Consider the following 12,116-nt stretch of genomic DNA (forward strand, 5'->3'; position numbering starts at 1 on the left):
TCTGTCAAGCAGAGCACATTTATATTATGATCAGTGATAATATTATTAACAAAAAAGTGCTTTTGTAGAAAGGGACCTGGTATTCAATAAGCCAAGCTTTATCATTTGTTTATCCATATTGCATCTGTTTCTTATTTGTTGAATCTCAAATAAATTGTTACTCTTAACTTGGTTTGGATGTGTTTTGTATTTTCCAGTTCGGGGAACAGACACGATCTCTATAGTGTGATATCTAGGTGAAAGAGTTTCTATGTGCTGAGAATTAACTGACCTCTGTGACGGGAGGCAGCTAGCAGAAGGTCGGTTTAGCCAGTCTGTCTGCTTCCTGACCTGGGCCCCAGTTAGTCAAGTACAAACTCTAAGACTATGTGCCATATTTCTAGATAGAAGAGCAAACCACCCCAGGAGGGATGAATGAAGACCATCTCTTTTCAACAGGTCAGGTCTGCCCCAAAAGCAATTCAAATTGTCCAATTGTCTATGAAACCTATGTTATTTTGTGGGCACCACTTAGACATCCAGCCACTTAATTTCTTATAATTTGTATTTAACACCAATTTCCCTTTTAAAAAATGTTTTCTCTAATAATTTTAAGCACTGATGAAATTCCTTTAAAATGCTAAATATCAACGCAAATTTATATATATAATATAATATATATAATATATATATACAGGTCCATCTCAATAAATTAGAATGTCATGGAAATTTCATTTAAATCAGTAATTCAACTCAAATTGTGAAATTCCTCTATTAAATAAATTCAGTGCACACAGACTGAAGTAGTTTAAATCTTTTGGTTCTTTTAATTGTGATGATTTTGACTCACATTTAACAAAAAAACACCAATGCAAGATCTCAACAAATTAGATAATGGTGACATGCCAATCAGCTAATCAACTCAAAACACCTGCAAAGGTTTCCTGAGACTTCAAAATGGTCTCTCAGTTTGGTTCACTTAGCTACACAATCAAGCCACAAACATTCATTGCCAAAGAAGTTGGCTGTTCACAGAGTGCTGTATCCAAGCATCTTGGTCTAGGCATTGGCTCTTCTCTCAATTGCATATTTGATAGTTGAAAACATGCATTTTGGGCTTTTGTCGGCGGCGATCTCTTTTAACTGCCTTAGTAGACAACCAGGGCTAAAATTGTGCTGTGTTTGGTGGCAAAACCTGCCAAATGTCTCCTAAGCGTCATTTTTCATTTTTTGATCGTCAAATTAAGAGAGCAAGCCAATTTAACAACTTAAGTTTTTAATTGTAATATAGCCCACAAGTCTATTTTGACACTGTCCTTTTCAAGTTCATCAGCTCCAGTTAACATTATAAAAAGTGTCTGGATGTTCTTCAGTATAATGTGTTAAAATCATAAAGGTTTGGAAAAACATCATGGTGAGTAAATGCAATTTATTTTTAGATCAACTCTTCTTTAAAGGCTGCATCGTTCTTAATATTGTAACAGATTTTTTTAATAAATGCAAAGCTTCCAAATTAACAGTGTTTTTTTTCCAGTGTTTTACATGCATTCAAATTCAGCTAGCTTTTAGATGTGATTATTTCTGGCCTTGCGTGGGTGTATGTGTGAAAGTCAGATTAGAACTGAGTTCTGTTAATAACAGAATTGCAGGTTTTCTGTCCGTTCCTCCATCACCTCCAGCTCCAGCGGGACGCAGGATACATTTCTGCTGCTCAGCTGAGGACTGAGGAGATCTCACAGGTGAGTGTGTGTCTGATGGAAACAGACCCAGGAGCTCCAGTCATGTGCCAGGCGGCTCTGTGGGGTTCAGTAGCACCTGTTCTCCCTCACCTTGAGCCTGATGAGAGTGATTCAGACCTGGAAGACTTCCCTCAGAGTCCCTGATCACTTTAGTGCCAGTGGAGTTTGGCCTCAGTTACGTCAATGTGCCTTTTTTTTTTCTTTTTATAATTCAAATGGCAATATTTTATTGAAGTTTGTTTTGCATCCTAGCGGATTTCTAAACTGAGCTGCATGTGAGGTTCAGTTGGTGAAGCTGCTCTGAATGGGCTCACAGAGGTATAAATGTGGCATCACTCTGATTTACATGCTCCACACAGTCTGATCCCGCCTGGACAAAGAGAGCGCCACAGTCAGGCCGTATGTTCTTTGATTTTTCTGGTGTGTTAATCACGAACTCATGTCTCTGGCTTAAGAAGCAGCTTATGGTGATGCAGGCAGAGACCCTCACACTCACCGCCTCTGTTCAGAGTAGAATACTAGCATACTAATCACTGTGTAATAATACGGTCACCGTGGTTTTGCCAAGTAAGACATGTTCCTGGATCAACATCTTTTGATGATCCTGGATCAACATTATTGTCAAAAAATATAGACTTAACCCCACCCCTACCTCAAACCTAATCTAACCCATAATTTATTCCTAAAATCTGAGGAAAATGATTAACAAGAGTGTAGAAGCACCTAACTCTGGTTGTAAGCCTAAAACAGATATTTTCTGAAAAGTTAAATCTCTACTCTGATTGGTTTATTGGTATGTTGTTCCAGGATCAATAAGGATGTTAATCCAGGAACATGGTGTACTTGGTGAAATCACGCTCACCATAATAATACACTGTGTATACTGCTAACTATTTTTATTTACTGCCAAATAAAGTATTCATCACAATTCAGTGGTATGCAACATTGCTTGTGAGTGGTGCAAAGTTATGAACTTGGAAATAATCATAATTATTCATCTTTAATTCAGTTTTGCACCAACAAAAATGTATTATTCTGATAAAATATTGGAATAAAAAGAGGTTAAAGTAAACCATAGTTACAATTGAGCACATTATATATATATTGAATTACAATGCAGTGAGTATTTCATTCATGCAAAAAATTATCTGTGCAGAATTATTTTGAAGACCCCTTCCAAAAATTTAACTAAGGTTTCAACAAACACCGCAGTTTTTTTGTTTTGGTTATTTTAAAAGCATATTAAATTTATGTTTTCCAAAATTGTGATCCAGTACAGTATAAGCATGAATATTGCTTCTTTCCTCATGCCTTTCTTATATTAGCTGTATATCTGAATATTATTAAACATTGAGGCTATGAAAAATAAAAATAAAACTTAACTGCACTTACCGAAAGCAGTGCTGAAACTCAACTGAAAGGTGTTGTACATTTAACAAATCTGAAAATGTACAGTAAAACTAACATATCCTTGATTAAAACTATGGTTATCTTGGTAAGTTTTGTCCAACACCAACTTATAGTGCACCCAAACAGCTAAACAAAATGCTTGTGAGTGCATTTTGCTGCTCTCTTGGATTCACTGAAGACTGATTCAGAGAAGATCTGGTGGCCAAACTCGGCTGTATCATGAATAATTCTGCTCATCCTCTCCGCAGCACTTTGTCTTAGAGCTGCTTTAGCCACCGGCATCTTCCAGCACACTGTTTTAAGTCTTCACTGCCTGCTAGAAATGTCTTCTCTTCCTTCTACCACTGAGTTTGCCTGCGTGTGACGGCTGGCTGATACCCAAGCCAAGAGGAATGACATTGCACAAGGACACATCTTCTTATTCATACGCCTTGTAGCATTACTATGCATATTACATGCACGGTCTAACTGCACTATGTGCATGTGTACTACAGCACTTCATGCTTAGTTTGGTGGTAGTGATTTCTCTGGTATCAAATGCATCTATCTGTCTGTTTGTCTAAATAGTAATTTCATCAATAATCTGTTGGCGTTAAAATGGAGAATCCTAGGTTTGTGTTCAGTTACACTGAATTGAATTACTGTTCATCCAAGACACAATCACATTTATATTCAAAACATTAAAAATATGCATTTTTCAGTGCAAAGCCCAAACAAGAATTTTTCATAAAATTTCAGTACAAGTATGTCATGTAAAATTATCTGAGAGGAAAGGAATGACTTTGGTTCATATGAAGGCACCATGCCTTGCATTTTTCCACCTATTTCTACTCTTGTTTTTTCTTTGCCTTTTCCTTTCTCTCGCTTTGACAGCTATCTTACGATGTCGTTTCCTTTTCCTCCAATCAGGTCAAGCCCCAGAGGAGCAGCATGTCTTTCTGATGGTAGCAGTCAAGCCTCTCATGCGCACTGAAGGATGGAGGGAGTAGGATGGATTAACAGGAACCAGAGTCACCAGCACAAGTAGAACAGGCATGCACCTGTGAAAGTGGATCCTATTCTGATGATTTAGTTTTAGATTTAAAAAAATTTAATTGAAATTGAAATGCACCATCATTGATCAAATTACTGTAAATGTCACTAAAGATTTCCACATCATTCAAACATTTGTAATTCACATAGTTCTACACATGCCTTTTGATTATTTGTCTGAATGTGGTTTCTTACACAGATTACCACGTTTAAATCTATTGTGCAGACTTTCCATCGAACTAGTGCAGAAAATGCAAGAAAAGTAACAAGTGTAACATTACAGTAAGTGATTTCAGACATTTTGCTAACTTTAAATACATTTCCAAAACTCTGGCATCCAAACTCAAACGCCAAAAATGATTGACAGGCATTGAGTGTTTCTGATTAAAAAAGATAAGCTAAAAAAGGTAGTACTCTTGTGCTGTTTACAGAGTTTAATTCAGAGAGACTTCACAGCTAAGAATATTTTTGTGAACCCCCCAACCGCCCCACCCCCCCCCCCCCAAAAAACTAACAAACAAAACCACTAAATATCAGTTATGTTGTTCCAACATGTAGACCTATGTTCTATTACAACAGCACGTTGATGGCATTTTAATCTTATGTAGTGCTGTCATTGAAAGAGATGACACATGAATCCTGGCTAATCTTTATTCAATGATCAGCACAAGTATTGAGCAATATCTGAAATTTGTCCATTAGCACACGCATCTTGTTCTCTCGTGTGGTTTCTCAGCCTCCAGCGTCTGGAGGTGTGCTGCTGTCCAGGGTCCTGAAGGTCTTTCCACCAAACCCACTCTAACTCAAGGCATCAAACTGATCTCTTTCGACTCTGGAGAAGCGTATCCATTTTTTAAAGAAGTTATCTGTATTACAGTAAATTCATGCCAAGAATCGTCAACACCAAATTACTGGTATTCAGGATGGTTTTGGAGTACAACACATCCTCCACATCCTTTAGTCCTCTGGCATCATTTGATGACTTTTTGATGCCGCTTCTTGATTAGTTCTTACTCAAATGCACTAATTTTATCAACTTGGTACCTTGTAAATGTGACTTTATTTCCAGGTGGTCTGGAGCACGTTTGACTCCTGGAAGTTGTATAAGGCTAGCCAGCTGGATATATATTTTTGTGAAATATGCATCGGATAAGTGAAGAGGCTGTGGGTGGTTTGTGGGCCGAAGGGTCTTGATGGGTCTCAGGTTCTGGATGGCATAATCAAACAATATTCTCATGGTCCCAGGCAGACCTTGCAGGCAAACCACCAACTCCAGTCAAATACAGCGAGTGGCAGCAAACAGTTTAGCTGTGTATTTCTATTGCAGAATCTTTTCCCCACTTCAGCCAAGGGCGAATATCTAATGATAAGAATCTGTGTCGAATGAATCTGCAACATTCTCACCACATCTGTATTAAAATGTACTCTGGATTAAATTAACAGCATGTCTGAGTTTACGGTTTTTCCTTAGTCATCTAACTTTAGTAGTTGCAGTGGTTGCCATTATTTAGTGAACAAGCAACTTTAAAGAGAGAGTTCAGCCATGACTTTAAAATTTTAATTGAACACATTGCCAAATGTTTGGTATCAGTAATGACATGCAGGAACCAATGAGATCTGACAAAACAATGATATCAGAAACCTGTTATATTACATCTCATTGGTTATAGTGTATTTCTCTTTAACATCAAACCTGGTGGGATGTGTTGTGATGTCACTACAAATGAGCATGAGTATTATATTTCTGGCACATAGCTATCGTGTAGCTTTGGAAGACAAAAGATAATGGTATTTATGTTATATGGGCTATTTTTGTGGTAATTTTCTGGTGCTTTTCTGGTCGATACCTCCAGTCGTCATTATAGAAACAAGCTCTCTGGATATTCTTCATAAAATTTCCTCCATAAAAGCCTTTTATTGCCCTCTCCTGAGTTGCAAAACCTCTCAAAGCTGGACTTGCCAGAATCCAGTTCTGGGGAGCAGGCAGATTTTCTACACCAATATCAACTGGCCATTCCCATTGGATGGGTTACACTCGTACATGCTGCCAGAGCTTGGCGAGTGATTCCCTGGATGAAGGTGGCATGGATCGAGCCAGAGGAGAGCAGCAGGCCTGACTGTGTTCTCCTGCTCACCTGTGTTCACCTGACCCTGTTTTGGCCAGATTCCTTCCATTCTGCTGAACCTCATCTAGCTTGTCGAGCATTAAATCTTATTAAAAAACTCTTCAACTCAAGAGATCTGCTCCAAAACCTACTGACTGTCTATGTAAGAAGCATTTTTAAGATGCACTTTTTATGTTTCAAAAGATAAAAAGCTTGAAGATGGGTGGAAAATCCAATTTGGTAAACTTTTATTTTTGCAAGGGATAAAACAGATTTTCTTTGTTCAGTATCTGATGTATGACTGAAAATATTTCAACTGGCAGTTGTGAGGTTGAGTCTCCTGTGGAGTGCTATTTGTGTGATGCATTATTTTGTATAAGTTGCTGTTTGTGGATAGCCAAATCAGTGAGTCAAGAGGCTCAACGACAGTCACGATGCTCCATTAAAAGGTAGCCTCCTGTGTAGAGAGTAAAGGCAGGTCACCAGGTTTTGGAACAGAGCCATTGTTGAGCCGTTTTAAATGAACTGCAGATAAGCTCTCTACACACTTGGCAACATTGCAGATGAGAAACAAGCTCTGTGTGTTTAATTAATTATGAGAAGGCAGACAGGCCAAGAATCACATATCTGACCAGATCTGCTTTAATATCTCATGTACCTTGTTCTAGTTTAACATCAGAGTCCATTCTTTCAATGCAATGTGCTTTGCATTGCAACTTTTTACCTTCTCTTTCCAGTGTGAAGAATGAACGTTTGAATAATTTTTTTAACTAAATTTGATTGACCTAGATACTGTAATTTTACACAACAGCAAATTAAATCTGTTTTTTAATAGCCAGCCTCCACTCAGTTAATTATGATTTTAATGTTTCTCTGATTATTTTTCTAAAAATAGGAACTGAAGTATCCAGTATATGTGCGCAGTATTGAGTATGTCGATTCCTCACACAGTCCCTGTCTCTCTTATTTTCCTCAGGCCATGTGTCTTATTAATGATGGGGGTGGAAAGAAGCCACACTTTTCATTACCCTTGAGGATTCATAATTCACAAGCCCATGTTCTTCCTCCCTTTGTTTAATGTTCTTCCCTGCCAGCCGTCACAGATACTGATGACTTCCTGTAACCGGTGCTTATTAAAGGAGCCAATCAGTGTTTACATGATGTCATTCAGTGTTCACTAGACATTTGCAGCTCAAAGTTTTGGTAAAATGATGGTATTTGGATTTTTAAGTTAAAGACAGTACAATGCAGAAAAGACAAAGATACAAGACTATGTACTAACCTGCGTAATAAAGCCACAAAGCATTATCAGTAACAGTAATACTGAACTTACTAGTCTGTGCATAGATTTTTTTTTTTTTTGTTATTTATTAATTTATTTTTGTAAGTGCATAAGTTGCTTGAGAGTGTGGGAAGGCTGATCTGATGTTGTTCATAATGCTCTATAGTTCTTCACTATTTTTACTGTTCCTCCATATTTAATTTTCTGATTTGTTTTGAGGATTGTGGGTAATGTAGCTTGTCTTTGGCATCTGTTGAAGGGTTTATACATTATCCCTATAAATCCGTTTCTCTGTGGAGAAGATGAATAGCATGTCTTCTTCCAGAACACTGCTGTTGCTCTCTGACACACAGTACACTAGGAAATATATACTGCAGAGAAACTCAGAAAGTTTGTCACAGACACTGGTAATAGATGAGGAGGATCTCACAGTAACTCTGTATGAACCTGAAAACTTTATTCAACACTGGGATCTTTCTTCACTTTAAGACTTTCATTGTGTAGCATTCATCACTTTTGACTTGTGAAGCTTTTCAAAGCAGCATCACGTAGAGGATTCAGTTCATTCTGTAGTTTCTGAAGGTGACTCTAAAGAGCATTGCACTTGAGGAAGAGATGGACAGTTATTGCACAGAAAACTAATCTTGTTAGAAAGTTGGCGGTGTCTGCAAAAAAAAGGTACTGGAATGGGAATTAAAGCTTTAAATCATTAATATGGCCACACCAAGTCATTTTTCTTTTCAACAAATGGTTTGTGAAAGGAGGTGCTTAATCTTGCACTTTAGTTCATCCAACTTTTTAAAAACCTATTTAATTTTCTGTATATTTTACGAGGTTGATGATTTTTGCTGCACTGTTACCAAACGTGTGCATATATGAACAGTTTAAAATGTTTGAATGTGTGATTTTATTATTTTTTAGCAGTAAACATAACTGATTGGGTATCAAAGTTTACAGTTAGACTAGCTGTGAGGCAAGCTAGCTTAAGACCAAACATTGGTTTTTCAATTAATTGCATTTCAGTTGAACCGTCTACATTGTGATGCTTTTGACACGTTATGATTTTACTCATAGAGGATAGATTGAACAGGCAACTCCAGACTAAAGTCCCGTTCACACCAAGAGTGATAGCATTACTATATTTGTGTGGACTCTGCTATTATTCTTTAATATTGAGATTGATTTCTAGTACTATATCCTTATCTCTGTCTTTATAGTTATCGTCCTTGGTGCGAACAGGCCTTAACTCTTTTTTTTTCTTTTTTTTCTCATGCCGAAGTCTTGTTAGATTTTTTTAATTTATTTATTTTATTTTATTTAAAAAGTTAATCTGCATTTATAGTTTAATTTATTAATTGATTTATAATGGCCTGAGGTTATGGTTTTTATGGTTAGGTTTAGGTTTTATGTGTGTGTGTCATGTTTAAGGCTTAGTACTTTTTATTCTGTTATTGTTTTTTTTTAATTATTATTATTAAATAATAGTTATTAAAGGAGCCAATCAGTGTTTCCATGATGTCATTCAGTGTTCACGTGGCCACATTACTCCTGTGCTGAAGGCCCTTCATTGGCTTCCTGTTGGTTTTAGAGTACATTTTAAAATTTTGGTCATTACTTTCATAGCCTTGCATGGTCAAGCACCCTCTTACGTCCAGGATCTACTAAATATGCATACTCCCTGTTGGTCTCTGAGCTCTTCAGGCCAAGCTCTTTTAACCATTGCCAGAACATGCTTTAAGACAAGAGGTGACCGTGCTTTCTGTGTTGTGGCTCCAAGGCTCTGGAACTCGCTCCCTTTAGCTCTGAGAACTATGAGTTCTGTGGAATCCTTTAAAAAACACTTAAAGACTCATCTTTTTGGACAAGCTTTTAACTAACAATATGATTTGTTTGTTATTGAAATTTTATGGAACTAGATGGTAGTATAGTTGTAGAGTTGTACTAGGTTTGTACTTGTATTTTATTTTATTGTTCATTTTTATATTACTGTGCAGCCCTTTGTGACCCTTCCTTGTCTGTGAAAGGTGCTATACAAATAAACCTACTTACTTTACTAGTTAATTTAGCATTTAATGGATCTTGCTCCAAGGAACAGAAGATTTGTGCTTTCATTGCCTTAATTGGACACTATTTGTACCTCATTCATGTAAATTGTGACTGTGTTTCAGTTCTGAATTTTTCTTTCAGCGTATATTGTGCATTTTCTCGTTCTCTTTTGCTGCAGGATAACACACTTCAGTAGTCCTTCAGAAAGCTGTCAGACCCTGGTGCTGCGTCCTTCTGATTTAAAGCGGGAGAGAGACGCTCAGGACAATGCTGGAGAAACGGCATGGAATGTCTTGGTCTCCATGGTAACGTGTTTCTGCTGTGTATACAACACTTTAAACGAACGCAGCAATACAACCAATAAAAACTGTTTATTCTGTATTATGGTCATGATGTGTAGTACAAAAGAGGAAACATCCACTTAAATATCAGTGCATGCATTTGAATTCGGTCCTGTTTTTCTCCTGTTCTCATCTCTGCCTCGGTCCTCCTCCATCTTTCATGCTGGTGGATGGATGGATGTTGGTTCAGTGCGAGCGTCTCTCTGATTCTCTCGATGTGTTCCTCCCGCTGTCACATCGAACAGGCCCAGCAGGTCCGTCGCGCCCCGTTTCTCTGGGTTTGCTCCACAGATGTTTCTGGGTCAGTAACGTGACCGTGTTTAACATGACTGTACACTCACATTCATCACGTGTTGCCGTGGAAACACACCCTCCTGTCTGTGTTGATCCATCGTGCATCACATTCTTGTCTTTCTGTCTATTTATCTTAATCTAGTATTCATTTAGGAACAAACTGAAATAATGACTAAACTGGAAAAAAACATCTGCTTCTCAGCGACTTTGATTTGTTCTCAATTACTTGTTTTGCATTGAAAATATTGACGATATTAAGGTTGAAATATTATATTAAGAGAATATATCCTGAACATTATCTTTCAAACATTGAGTTGTTTATATCACTATATATGTGTGTGTGTGTGTGTGTGTGTGTGTGTGTGTGTCAAGCTTTAAAGTTCAATCTTTTAGAACAACATTACCAAAAAAATTATTTAATTTTTATTTAGTAGCTGAGAGTAACAGAGAATGATTTTTATGTACTCCTAATAGCACACTTTAGTCTTTCTCTGCATCTAAACTCTCTCTCTCTCTCACACACACACACACACACACACACACACACACACACACACACACACACACAGAGCATCTAATGTGCTTCATCTGTTTTATACAAGAGATTTTTTGATTGAATTTAGCATCTTTTAGAAACTACATTTTGCCACCAATTTTCTTTCTTGAAACTCTTTTCTTCCCCAAAGGCTCTATTGTGTGTTTGCTAGACCTCGAAGATAATTACAGGTTTTACCATAAGAAGGAATATTCCACAGATGTTCTTTTAGGCCTTTCAGAATGAGCTTTATTTTTTAGCTTCAGAGTTAGTTCAGGGCATACAATGAAATAAACGGTGACTGACTTGGCAAAGCTCTAAAGAGGATAAAAAGAGAGCACTATATCATAGTTTATTTTATTCAGGCTCTCTATTCCAGATCATATAACGTCATACATAAAATGAGCACATCATAATGTTAGGAGACAAAGAAACCAGTAGTGTTCAGCACAGTTTATATGTCAGTTCATCACACGAAACCATTGTATGCAGTAGCTTCAGAAGACAAGTTGCAATATAGTGCTGGAATAAGTTGCATGGACTCTTTTATGACAGTTGTATTGTGCTTTTTTTGACAGCATCTTAGCATCTGTCCACTTTCACTTTCTGTTCATTTAAAAATAAAAAAAACAGCACGAACCTTCTGTTAAACGTCTCCTTTTGCGTTCCATGCAAGAAAGAAAATCCTGCAGATTTGGAGGTCCATAAGTAATGAGTTTTCTTTTTTTGGGGGTGAACAAACCTTTTATAAGCGATGGAAAACTATTTTCATACCTGAAGAATAACTCATGCCACAGTCGATAATAGAGCTTAAATAATAGATCACAGCCAAATATATCTAATGTATGATGAGCGCTAATGACTGAGTTTCATGAGGCACTGCTATATGATCACTAAATTTGCTACATTTTTCTCAAGAGAAGCATTTATAATGCTTCTGCATTCTGGTTTTTGTTCCTTATCAACAGTGAAATATTTTGGACATATTCTTGCTCTGTGTAAGAACTTGAAGTAGTTTATAGTGGTTTTTAAAGATAAAGCCAGAGGAGCTAACAAACACTGGTGTGTAAATGATCTCTTTTATTATACACAGCAGATTTCCCTCTGGGCTACAAAAGAGATTGGAAGAGATGTTAGTAAGTAATGTATAAAAGTGAAAAACGAGTTATAAGCTAAAATATCTTCCATAATTAAGTTGAATTATAATGTTTTGAATTCTTACCACAGCATTTAATAACTGAAGAGCAACAGGTCAATTAAATATTCAGTTTCAGAAGAGATTTCGATGGTGACATAAATAGTGCATCCCCAGTGATGCATCGAGTTTAGAGACGCTTTTGAAGATGTCCCAAA

Source organism: Carassius carassius, chromosome 17 (assembly GCF_963082965.1).
Source record: "Carassius carassius chromosome 17, fCarCar2.1, whole genome shotgun sequence".
Lineage (NCBI taxonomy): Eukaryota > Metazoa > Chordata > Actinopteri > Cypriniformes > Cyprinidae > Carassius > Carassius carassius.